Genomic DNA, 12,792 nt, shown 5'->3' with positions numbered 1-12,792 from the left:
AAGTAAATCTTGAGTAAGCATCAACAAAGTGAATGTAGTAGTAATAACCACTGGAGGATTGAAGTGGAGAGGGGCCCCATAAATCAGAGTGTATAAGTTGTAAGGGTTGAGTGTAAATAGTGTCAGAAGAAGAAAAATGAAGTTTGTGAATCTTGCCATAACAACAAGCTGAGCAAAAAGAAAACTGCATTTTATTAGGAACAAAAATATTACAGTTAGATAGAACAGACTTTACAATTTTAAGAGATGGATGTCCAAGTATGTGATGCTATAGATCTAAAGTATTCAAAGAACCAATAGAATCCTTAGTTGCAATACAAGATTTAGGATTATATTGAAACGGGCTAGAAACATGACTCTGAAATGAAGAGATAGAGGACTCACAAGAGGCTGTAGAAGATGGAACTGACAGTGGCTTTGCTGAAGGCAGAAACTCACAAGAGGCTGTAGATTATGGAACTGACAGTGGCTTTGCTGAAGGTAGAAGTGTGAAATCATCAAATACATAAAGTTCATTCTTAACTCTCCCTGCCATGTGAATTTCCTTGGAAGCCTGATCTTTGACATAACAGAAGTTAGGAAAGAACTCAAAATACACAACATTATCTTTGGCAAATTTAGAGACACTGAGCAAATTTTTGGTAATAGAAGGAACATGAAGAATATGATTTAAAGAGAGCAATTTTGAAGAAAATTGAGACTGAAAAGATGATTGTCCAATATGTTTAATGTTCAAACCTGTTCCATTGCCCATCATGATCTTATCTTGCCCAACAAATTCAGCTTTATTCATCATATTATGAATGTCTGGTGTGATATGATTTGTAGCTCCAGAATTTGGGTACCAGCTAGGTTGTAGGCAAATTCAGAAGTAGTAGCAACCATGGTAGTCATTTGTGATGAATCTTGAGCAGAAGGAAATCCATTCTGAAATGAAGATGGGCCCTGAAATGATGGATCAAATCTGTAGTAACATTGTTGCACCAAATGACCAACACGACCACACAATTGGCATTAAGGTATATTGAAATTCAAATAATTTCGACCAGTATTGAAGCCTCCACGACTTCTTCTATTAGAACCTCTAAATTTATTGAATCCATGACTACCAAAACCTTTTCTACTAGGAAAATGATTGAAACCACGAAAATTGCCTTGATTGCCTTGATCAAAAGTAGAAAAGCCATTTTCGAAAGAATTATCAGACCTTTTCTTGTCTTTGTTATTCTGGCTTTGAGTTGCTAAGTTAGCACTCAAATTAAAATTTAAAACTTTTGTAGCCTTCTCAATGCAACTTTCTTGAGCCAAAAGAAAGGACTCTATTTCATCAATAGTATATGAATCTGTGCATGTGGTAACAACAGTAATCAAAGTGTCATACTCTGAGGGTAATCCTTCAAAAATTGCGTCAATATGATCTGAAGTAGAGATAGAATAGCCAACTAACAATAGGCTATCAACAGTGCTTTTGATTCACAAGAGATAATCATTCATGGATGATGAACCTTTCTGAGAGCTCTTGAGTTGCGTATTCCCTCACCCCCACCTCTTCGTTCTCATCCCAATTTGTTCCAATTTTCTTCAATCACTCGATCTCCATAAAACTTGATCAAAATAATTTTTTGATTTGGCATCAACAAGTTGAAGCTGCAATCAAGGGTTACAAGCTTTCAAAGTTCATCAATGGAATCGATACCACTCCTCCAAAATTTCTTTCTTCCACAGATGAAACAAGTGGTAAAATCAATCAAGATTTCTCTGATTGGGAACAATAGGACCAATTACTAGTCTCTTAGCTCCTTTCATCGATGTTCAAAGGGCTTTTAACGAGAATGGTTGGATGTGTAACTTCTTTTTAGATTTGGGAGAAATTAGAGGTTTTCTTTGCTGCTCAAACTCGTGCCAAGATTGATCAGTTCAAGATGCAACTCAAGAGCTTTGATACCATGTAAAGAAAGTAAACAGAGATGAGAAAGGAAGGTAATAGAACTGAGAATGGTAAAGTGATTTTCTGTTTTTTATTTTTCTCTCTCTATTATGCCATTTATAGGGTAATATATATAGTAGACCTAACTAACAAATTCTCTAACAATAATAGAAGAAAACCAATGAGCATATGACACATGTACATCTTGTAACCATATGAAACTATCTCTTAACAATCTACACATGAGAGAGGGCCTCCAAACATGTGTTTATTTCTTCCTATAATCACAAGGGACATTTGTAATATCTTAGTCAATTCCTAGAACCATATTAAAGGGAGCAATATTCACATAGAGGGATTTATAATATCCCTCTATGTGATATCCTTTATCAATTCTTAGCATTATATTAAACCAGACAATATCCATATAGGGCAATGCTATATTTAAAGCAAACAATCTCCATATGGGAGAGTCAAGTCATTATATAATACCCTACATCCATGCATGAAAGGGAACTAAAAGGAATGGGAGAACTAAAGAAAAAAAATATATATTGGAACTAAAAAGGGTAAAAGAGTAATAACTTGCCTAGTTGAGAAAACCTAAACTTGACACTTTAATGCCTCTTTCCTCTGCATCCAATATGGCTTCTTCAATCAAGATATTGATGGGTTCATTTTGCCATTTCAAGGAGTACTACACAACTCAAAAATTGATTCAATAAATAATAACTAACTAATAATAAGTCATTCTTAAATAATAAAAAACAAGGGTTAGAGTTAGTAGGTGTTTGCTAAACTGACTTATTAATTAAAAGTGACTTAATAATTTGATTTAAGTCATTAAATAAATTAAGTATGTTTGATAAAACAATTTAATGGTATGATTTAAAGTAAAAAACAACTTTAAATAATAAATAAAAATAATTAATTTATTTTTAAGTCCACATCTTCATTTTACTTTTTTACCAGCATTTGCTCTAGTTACATATACGATCTCTTTTGTTATTCTATGACCTCCATTGTTCCTTTGACCCCCTTTACCCTAATTATAATTTAGAAGAACAAATATGTCAATTTGATGATTTAAAATAAATTTTAAATTCATTTTATTAAACAACATTAATATTTAAAGTAAAAATTAAGGAATAAGTTTTAAATTAATAACTTATGTATGATTTAATTTAAAGTCAACTTAAGTCATTAAGTAATAAGTATTAAGTTTTACCAAACGCCCCCTAACTGTTAGTTTGGATCTAATAATAAATTTTTATTTTATTTTTTTATATACAATTGGAACTCCTTGTATAAAAAAATATAGATTTATCTTATATTTTAAAATTTTACTTTAAAAAACTTTTAAATTTTTAAATGATTTTTAAATCAATATTTTTTTTAGTGTAAGTCCCTAAGAGTTTTGAATCTTACAAAACTTATTATTTTTATTTTTATTTCAAGAATAGAAAACAAGAACATGAAATATATCCAAATGCAAAACAAACTAACAAGAAAAGATAATTCTTACTTGAATCTTATATTTTGGAATGACCCATGTTTGTAACTTGAGTTTGTTGAAATAGTTCCTTTCAAGAACAAATGTGCGAGAACACATCCAAATCAACATCATATACCAATATGCTAGAGGCCACATTAGTCTCAAGTACCATTTGGATATGTATGGCTTGGAGGCCAAAGATGCAAAACCTAGCCTTAGATGATAAATAGAGTCTGGCGTTGTGAGATAGGTGAGATGCACTACATCAAGCGATTTTTCAGTCCTTGTAAGTGATTTTTCATATAATACATTTGAATATTTGTCCACAGTATCATACATGTAGTCATAGAATGGCATGAAGAGTGAGTAATTGGTCTGGAGTTGGGTATGGTGCAGAGAGTGAAACCTGAAACTTGAAGGAGCTAAAATCATTCATCATCATAAAATGAATATATAATTTTTCAAACATGAAAAATATAACAAACTAATATTAGTACTCTTTTTTATTGGTTCTTTCTTTTATAAAACACACCTCCTAATTAATTTTATTTTATAGACATTATACCTCTACAACTTTGTTATTCAAATACTAATTTGAGCACTTATATTTCGGTGATCAATTTGTCAAATTTTCAATTCTAATTTTTTTTCTTCTTTTTCTTTTAAATAAAAGTAGTAAATATTGGTTAATTTGGTTCTTGCGTTTATTTTATAGCTTCTACATCAATTTGATGCGTCAAATCTTATTTTATTTTTAAATCATAAGTAAAATGCTCAACAGTTGTTCTACAATCCAATTTTGAAGATATAGTTTGGTCCCCATGATATGGATTTTGGTAGAATTTAGTATTTAACCTCTTTATAAAAGCAAGAAAACAAAAATGTCCCTTCTTTCACAAACAAACATGTGCATCTTTGTGTACTTTGGGTGCGTTTGATAGTGATTCTATGAAGTGTTTTTATCTTTTTTAACACTTGAAAATTTTTATCTTTCAAGTATTAGAAAAGTTAAAAACACTTTTTAAAATCATTGTCAAATGCACTCTTCATTATGATTATAAGATATTTTATTTTTAATATTATTGAATCTATCTATATTTAATAATCTTTATCAGATCTTCCCATATCAAGCAATCTAAATGGTAAGGGACTAGAGATGTGCGAAAAAAATAAATTTATAATTGAAAAAAAAAATAAAAAACATATAAGTGATCGTATAATAAAGAAAGAGAAAAATTAATAAAATAATCTTGCTAATTAAAAACTTTTTGTTGTAAATGTTTCTTAATTTCCTCATGAACAACCATTTATAACGACAAAAAGAACCTTATTCTTAATAATTAAAAGGAATCATAGGATAGATTTTTCTTCCAAATAGTTATCATACCAATTAATGTTACATTAAATATGTTGTCACCTACGAGTGCCAAACATGTGTAGTGGTACCACCTTGGACTCTATATTCATCATGGTTACATGTGGGGGTCCCGTATACAACTATCATGGGTGGTCCATTGCCAATTAAATACACTCCTTTTAACATTTTCTAATTTTCAAAAATCATATTTCTTCTTCGTTGTATGTAGATAATATTATGTTTTCAAATGTTTTATGTAACTCTAATGTGAGACATTTGAACAAGATAAATTAAATTTGAATATAAGGTAATGTCACTACTCTTGATTTTATTTTTAATTTTCTTATATATAACTTTAACATGAGTATTTTTACTTATTTTATCATTTTTAAAAGTTTTTTTCAAACTTTTTTTTATAAATTTTGAACCATTTTTATCTCATCGATATTTTTGTCAAAATATTCATTAATATTTTACTAATATTTCTTATATATCTATAAAATCTAAGTATCGATATATCGTTATTTATCAAAATTTTTATCTTTTTAATAGGCATGTGACTTCAATTTACTTTTTTCTTTCTTTTTTAATTGAATGTCTCCAAACACATGAGACTAATTTAATACTACTAGTTTCTATATTACATTGTAAAACAAGAGATATTAAATTAAAGACAAGCATTGAGTGATGGTAGGTGGGACTTACGAGGGGGTATACATAAGATACTTGAGGAAAGGAAATATGGAGAAGAGCCACTTGGGCACAAGCTCGAAGTTGCAATGCCCCATGTTGTTCATGAAATCAATATAAGAAGTATAGCCAAACAAAGCTACAATAGAGCTTGTTCCGGTGAAAATTACGGTCAGAAATGGTATAAAAAACAATAGAAAATATCCAATATGCTCCGCAAATGGAGGAATGACAGCTGTCATACAATTTAACAGCATAATTTATTAATGAAAGAAAAATATTAAGTTATCATAATGGTAAGAATCTAATAAAAATGGGAGAATTGTGTTTTGGACCCAACTGGACCCAAAAATTAACATTTGATGCATATTTAAGCTCAAGACCCAAATAAAGTATGAAAATTAAGATGAAGGATATTGTCTTTCATTAATCCTTAAAATACCCTCACCTTACATAGGCACAAGTAAGTGTGAATTTCAAATTTTTTTTTGTTTTTTTTTTTTTTTTTTTTTGCCCTTTTCTATTCCCTAGAATTACTTATTTCTAACTTTTCTTTTTTTTTTTTCTTCCAATCTATATTTCTATTTTATATCAAATAAAAAGTAATAATGTTTTTTTGTTTTTCATTTTTAAAGATATTGAATCTTTTTGTTCTTATTATAAGCAATGATAAAAATTTTGGGATTTTTCATCCAAATATTTTTTATCTTTTAGTTTAATTTTCATTTTTATTTTAAATTTATATTACCCTTTCAATTATATTTTTCTCTTATTTTTAATTATTTTTTATATTTTTTACATTAACCATATTTTAAAAAATTTAAAAATTGACTATCACTTCACTTTATTATATATATCCTTTTAGCTTTTTAATTTTTAATGTTTTTATTTTAAATTTTAAAAAGATAAATTTATAAAAAAAATACTAAGATATGAAGTTCTAATATTATATTAATAATTTTCTTATTTAGATAGACTAATGCAAAGTATTTTGACTTACAACAAGAAAATTGTCAATATAATTTTTAGTTAAACTTTAGAAATTAAATTTCAAATAAATATATTATATAAAATTTTATCTAAAAATTATTGAAAGTGGTATTTAATTTTTTTTTATTAACTTTCAAACTTATCTAATTTTTTACTTGAAAGGTAATAGAACATATTTACAAAAAAATTAGTTTTTCATTTTTTAAATAAATGAGTATAAATATATTAAAAGAATTAAAGATAATCTTAGTAAAAATTTGATAAATATGATTATAATTTTAAATATAAATTCATTTGGATAAAATTTCACAAAAAAAAAAAAAAATAGTGGAAAGAAAGAACATTGCTAAAACTACAAAACAAAATATGCAATTACAAAATTTTGATGATGAAATTTAAAAATAAAATTCGAAACAATTCTTGAGTGGGGAAAAAATCTTTAAGTAGAAAAAAATGGGAAAGTTTTTCAAAATCACTTGAAATCTTTAACAAAAAGTAATCTTGTATACCCTTATACAATTAGTAAATTTGTCTTGTACAGTTAGTGTAATACCCTTGTACAATAACTCAAATTTCATACATCATCTCATGAATATCTGACAATAGGTCGGTTAACCATGTTTGCATTGGTTTGGTTTTAAAAAAGAAGAAAAATTATTGTATAATTTTGTTTTACAATCATCATAAGTGAGGTACCTATTCAAATGACCATATACAAGTTAAATAAAGTGCATGAGATGAATGTATGCTTAACCAATGTGTGTAAGGAATGTCATTTATCCTCGGTTAGGGGAAATAAACAAACAAGTTTTTCAAAATCACTTAAAATCCTTCACAAATAATAGTCGTGTACACCTTTGTACAGTTAGTATATTTGTCATGTACACTTAGTGTAAATACCTTGTACAGTGACTCAAATTCCATATACCCCCTACTCAATGTGTAACCATAGGTAGGTTAACCATATTTTCATTGGTTTGTTTCCAAAAATGGTGGAAGATGGAAAAATAAAATTTTATCTCAAACATCATTAGTGGGATAAGTATTCGAATTATCATGTGCGAGTTAAATAAAGTGCATAAAATGAGTGTGTAATAGAGGAATGTGTACCTTAAGAGTGTACAATCCTTAGATGACAAGTCAAAAAAAAAAGTTGTCCAAAATTAATTAAAATCTTTCACAAAGGATAGCCTTGTATACTCCTTGTATAGTTAGAACATTTGTCTTGTACAGTTAGAACATTTGCCTTGTCCAATTGAACATTTACCTTATACAGTTAGTATAACACCCTTGTACAATTGTGCAAATTTCATTCATATGCATACATTATGTGCCATATATGATGTGTGAACTATGTTTCCAATAGTTTGATTTAAAAAATGATATAAAACGTAAAAACAAAATTTTTCTCTAAACATCATTATTAAGGTAAGTATTTGAATTGTTATATGCGAGTTAAATAAAGTACATGAAATAAAAGAATTTGTGGTAGGAGAACGTATAATCCTTAGATGACAAGAAAAAAAAAAAAAAAAGTTGTTCAAAATGTACAGTTTTGTATACCCCTTGTACAATTAGTGTAATAACCTTATATAATGGTATAAATTTCATATATATGTATAAATTATATCCACATGAGTGTGTAAAATATGTTCCCAATAATTTGGCATTTAAAATAATTAAAACAAATAAAACGTTATTTTATTTTATTTTCAATGCAAAATGAAATTAAAAATCAAACAAAAAAATTACTTAAAAACTATTATTTAAGCCAAGTTTATTTATTTATTTCATTTTATTTTTGGAAATAAAGAAAAAAGAATAAAAAATTTATTTAACCATAAGAAATATGAATGTAAGATTAGTTAGAAAATACCAAATTTATTTATTTATTTCATTTTATTTTTGGAATTAAAGAAAAAATAAATAAATAAATTTATTTAACCATAAAAAATATTGATATAAGATATGTTAAAAAATAGAAATAACCCCAAATTTATTTACTTATTTCATTTTATTTATTTAAATTAGAAAGTAATTTATTTTACTAGATTAAAATGTGCACAATTGATTTATTGCTTTGTTAATTGTGGATATATTAAAATTTTCTATTAGACAAAAAATAAATAAAGAAAATAAAATTAAAAAAGAGTAATAAATATATATAATCTAGTTATTTAATTATTTTTCATGTAAAAGATAGTCTCACAAAAAACACATATCAATTTCTTTGTTTAATTGTAAACATACTATATTTTTTTTATTATTAAAATAACTAATGGAAAAAATAAAAATTGATAATCAATTAATGAAATTTAATTTTTTTTATTATTTTCATATAAAAAATAGTACTAAACAAGGTTTTCAATTTTTATTTTTAAAAATAGTTTTCATTTTTTAATTAAATGTTTTTTCAAAAAGAAAATATAAAAAATATAAATCATATTACCATTTTTTTAGAAAATATTTTTTAAAATAGTTTTGAACATAATTTTTCTTTATTTATAATTTAAAATAGAAAATATTGTTGATTTTCAATTATTTATAAAAAAAATTAAAAACAATGAAAAATCCAAATTATTAAAATAGAATTATTATGGTTGCATGAATAGTGGTGCAATAAAGACAACAAAAAAAACTTATGTGAAAGGTTATTGGGTATTTTAGTCTATCACTATTTTATATCCTTAAAATGTAATATAAGGAAATTTGAAGGATATATTAGTTTTTTAACATCTTATATCATTTTCATCAATTATAGAAGTTATATGAACCAAATGTTAATTTTTGGGCCCAATTGGGCCCAAAACACAATTCTCCCATTAAAATTTCTCCTTCTTAAATATGTGTAATAAGATTTAAACCACTAAACAAAGGAATAAATGAGGGAGACCAAAATATAAAATTACAAATAATAACATTTAAAAATGTATACGTACTCCATATATATATAATTACACTTTTATTGTGATAAGGTTGTTTTGAAAGTTTTAATTCTATTGGTCGAAAAGTTGTATGGTTTAATGCTACCTAATACATTGAAAAGTTTTAGTTCTGATGTCAAACTAAGGTGGTGTTTATTTTTTGATAGAATAGAAAAATACAAAATATTTTTTTTTTATTAAATTAAAAGTAATTTATTGATATCAATCAACATGATTAAAATGAACTTGTTATCAATTGTTCAATTTAATTATGTTAATTAATACCAACCAATTATTTTTAACTAAATTAAAAAAAAAATCCACATATTTATTTTTTTATTAAGTCAAAAAATAAATATCACTTAAATCACTGGACTTTTTAGTCACCATAATTGTGTTTACGGCGTGTGCATGCATGACCTGAATGGTTGAATCCACCATAATTTATGATTTCTTATAGTGGAGGTGATAGATTTTTCATTGGGAAAAGTGTCTTGACATGAAAATAAATGTTCCATGCGAATCCACCTTTCCATGTTTTAAATCATATCAAATGATCCAAAAATGTTTATTATTTTTTGTAGTTTTAGGTCAAAGACGATATTATCAAAACCTAATAATGCCTAAAATTTTAATATTTTTAGAGAATATTTATTTTCCATTTTTTTAAAACTCTGCATAAAATTTAACATAATTTTCCCTTCTTAAAATGGAAGAAATATATGATTTTTTTTTTTAGTAAAATAAAAAATTGAATGCACCAGGAGTAATATTAAAGCTAATTTATAACTTTCAAATTTCTAAGAGATCGAAGAAAGGCAATTGGAGAAAACTCGGTGACAATAGATGAATGGTGATGAGAATGGTAACGTGAGTAGAGATAATGATGGTGTAGAGCCCTGTGAAATCAGTAATACAGAAACTCCACACCATCTGCTCTCCATAAGGGCATGTGAGTAGCCCCTGGAGCTGTGAAATAAGCTATTTAGAGTATGATCCCATTGAAAATAATTTGGTCATCCCTACAAAACCAAAATACCATCAGAAAATTTGGACTAAGACCTCCCACAAGGATTGATTTGAGGCGTCAAATTTTTAATTTCTATCTTGCTTCAATTGATATGATGCGTTTACTTGCTCAAATTCAATGCCCTTGTCAACAATAATCGTATTTATCTCTCATACTTATAAGAGATAAATTTTGAGCTGTATAATGACTGAAAACAATAGCATCAATCTCACCAACCATGCCGATTTTGTTGTTCTCCATTACAAGGGTAGTAGCCAAAGGGTGTATCTAATCACGCCATAACTAGTAACATGTTATGTTCGGTCTATCTTCCAAATAATTAATGACTGTTTGTCGCGTTCGTCTGTTTTATCTTTCTGGTTTTAATTAGGTTTTGTTAGTGAGCTGATCACTACTTCCCACCAAATTCATGCACTTAATTTGAAGAGATTGATGTAACAAAGCACTATCTGTTTGCATACTCTTAATTTTAATTTACTAATTAATTTTAATTTTTTTCTTAATATTTTTCATGATAAAATTAGATAAAAAAAAAATTGATTGCTCTTAATTTTATTTTTTCTTAATACTTTTTAAAAACCATTGAAGTTAGTTTTCGGTTATCGACAAGAAAAAAAAGATGACATTTGCATTTCCATTTCCATTTCCATTCTTTATTCTTTCAATTCCAAAAGTTTCCCTTGCTATGGTGGAGTTAGGGAGTGAACGCAAGAGGGGCAAGTGCACCGATGACAAATGGAACAAAAAAATTTGACTAAAAATTATACAAGAATTTTTTTTTTTTTAAATTTCAAATTATAATTTCATTACAATTAATGAACCATTTAAATATATTTATGAAATGTTAAACATATAAACATGTGGACCCCGCATTTTGCACGATGCGTTCCCACTTGATGGCGAATTCGCTTTTTATTTGAAAATTGATTTATTTATTAAGAAAATGACTTGTAGTTACCGCTTATTTTTGTTTTATTTTTAAAGGGTAAACAAAATAAGAAAGAAAACCCTAAGTGTAACTCTTTATTTGGAAAATGTGGTATGCGAAAAACCAAATCGGGGTTTGGGGTCAAGTTACTTATTGGAAATGTAAGGTAAAGACCATAGCACCCCTCTAAGTCCCTAAAAATGAGTCTCTACTAATAAAATGAAGCACGTGTGACAATTGGTTGATTAAACGTGGATACCAAAAGATTATCATACATTGGCAGCCAAAACAAAGAGTAAAGAATGGTCAGAGTGAGAGCGGGTACGTACCTTGGCAGCAAGCGAATAATGCGCTATCATGAAATGAGGTTAGTGCACAAGAATGAACATAAAATATATCACATGCATCACCAAATAGAATATGAAATCACCTATGGCACACATGATATTTCACTCAAGTTCATTTTTATTTTAAGTAAAATTTCTTTAATGTTGGGCCTCCCACCAAAGCCCAATTTATTTTGCATGAATTGGTCTAACAAATTTCATTATTTCGGAATTATGAAAAATTCATTCTTACTTATGTAAAATCAAGAGAAACATAAGGTTATTTGAAAACCAAAGTGGAATTAAAATTGTTCGAGAGAAAACTGGATTTTTTAAATTTATTTGAAAATTGAAATCTAGAAAATTATTTGAAAATTGGAGTCTTGAGAATTAAATTTAAGAATTGGAATTTTGGAAATTAAATTTGAAAGAATTGAAAATTTTAAAATTATTTGAGAATTAGAGTTTTGAAAATTAAACTAAGGAATTGGAACTTTGGAAATTAAACTTGAGAGAAATTAGCAAATTATTTGAGAATTAGAGTTTTAAAAATTAAATTTAAGAATTGGAATTTTGGAGATTAAATTTGAAAGAAATTAGAATTTTGAAATTTATTTGAGAAGTAGAAACAATAAAAATTAAATTATAAAAATTGGAATCTTGAAAATTATTCGAAGGTGGAATTTTAAAAAAAAAATGATAATAATAATAATAATAATAATAATAATGATAAATAAATAAATAAATAAATAAATAAATGTGAGAATTGGAATTTTGAAATTGGTCAGAAATTGGAAAATTGGAATTTCAAAAATTGAGAACTAAATTTAGAAATCGGAATTTTGAAGAATTATCTAAAGATAGAATTTTAAAAATAAATAAATAAATAATGAAAATAAATAAATGTGAAAATTAGAATTTTGGAAATTGGAAATTAAATTTGAATTCGGAATTTTGAAAAATTGTTTAAAAATGGAATTTTAAAAATAAATAAATAGAATAATAATAATAATAATAATAACAAAAATAATAATTAAATAAATGAACATGAATATTGGAATTTTTGAAATCAGAAATTAAATTTGGAAGTCGGAATTTTGAAGAATTGTTTAATGATGGAATTTT

At 26.5% G+C, this 12,792-nt stretch overlaps 1 pseudogene; it reads right to left on the bottom strand.

The window, feature by feature from the left end:
* Positions 1-2,516: 2,516 nt before the first annotated feature.
* Positions 2,517-10,653, bottom strand: LOC117908234 (annotated as a pseudogene).
* Between the last annotated feature and the right edge of the window lie 2,139 nt (positions 10,654-12,792).

The sequence above is a fragment of the Vitis riparia genome, chromosome 19 (assembly GCF_004353265.1).
Source record: "Vitis riparia cultivar Riparia Gloire de Montpellier isolate 1030 chromosome 19, EGFV_Vit.rip_1.0, whole genome shotgun sequence".
In the NCBI taxonomy this organism is placed as follows: Eukaryota; Viridiplantae; Streptophyta; class Magnoliopsida; order Vitales; family Vitaceae; genus Vitis; species Vitis riparia.
The sequence above is the reverse complement of the archived record's forward strand: the minus strand, read 5'-3'. Positions and strand labels throughout refer to the sequence as shown.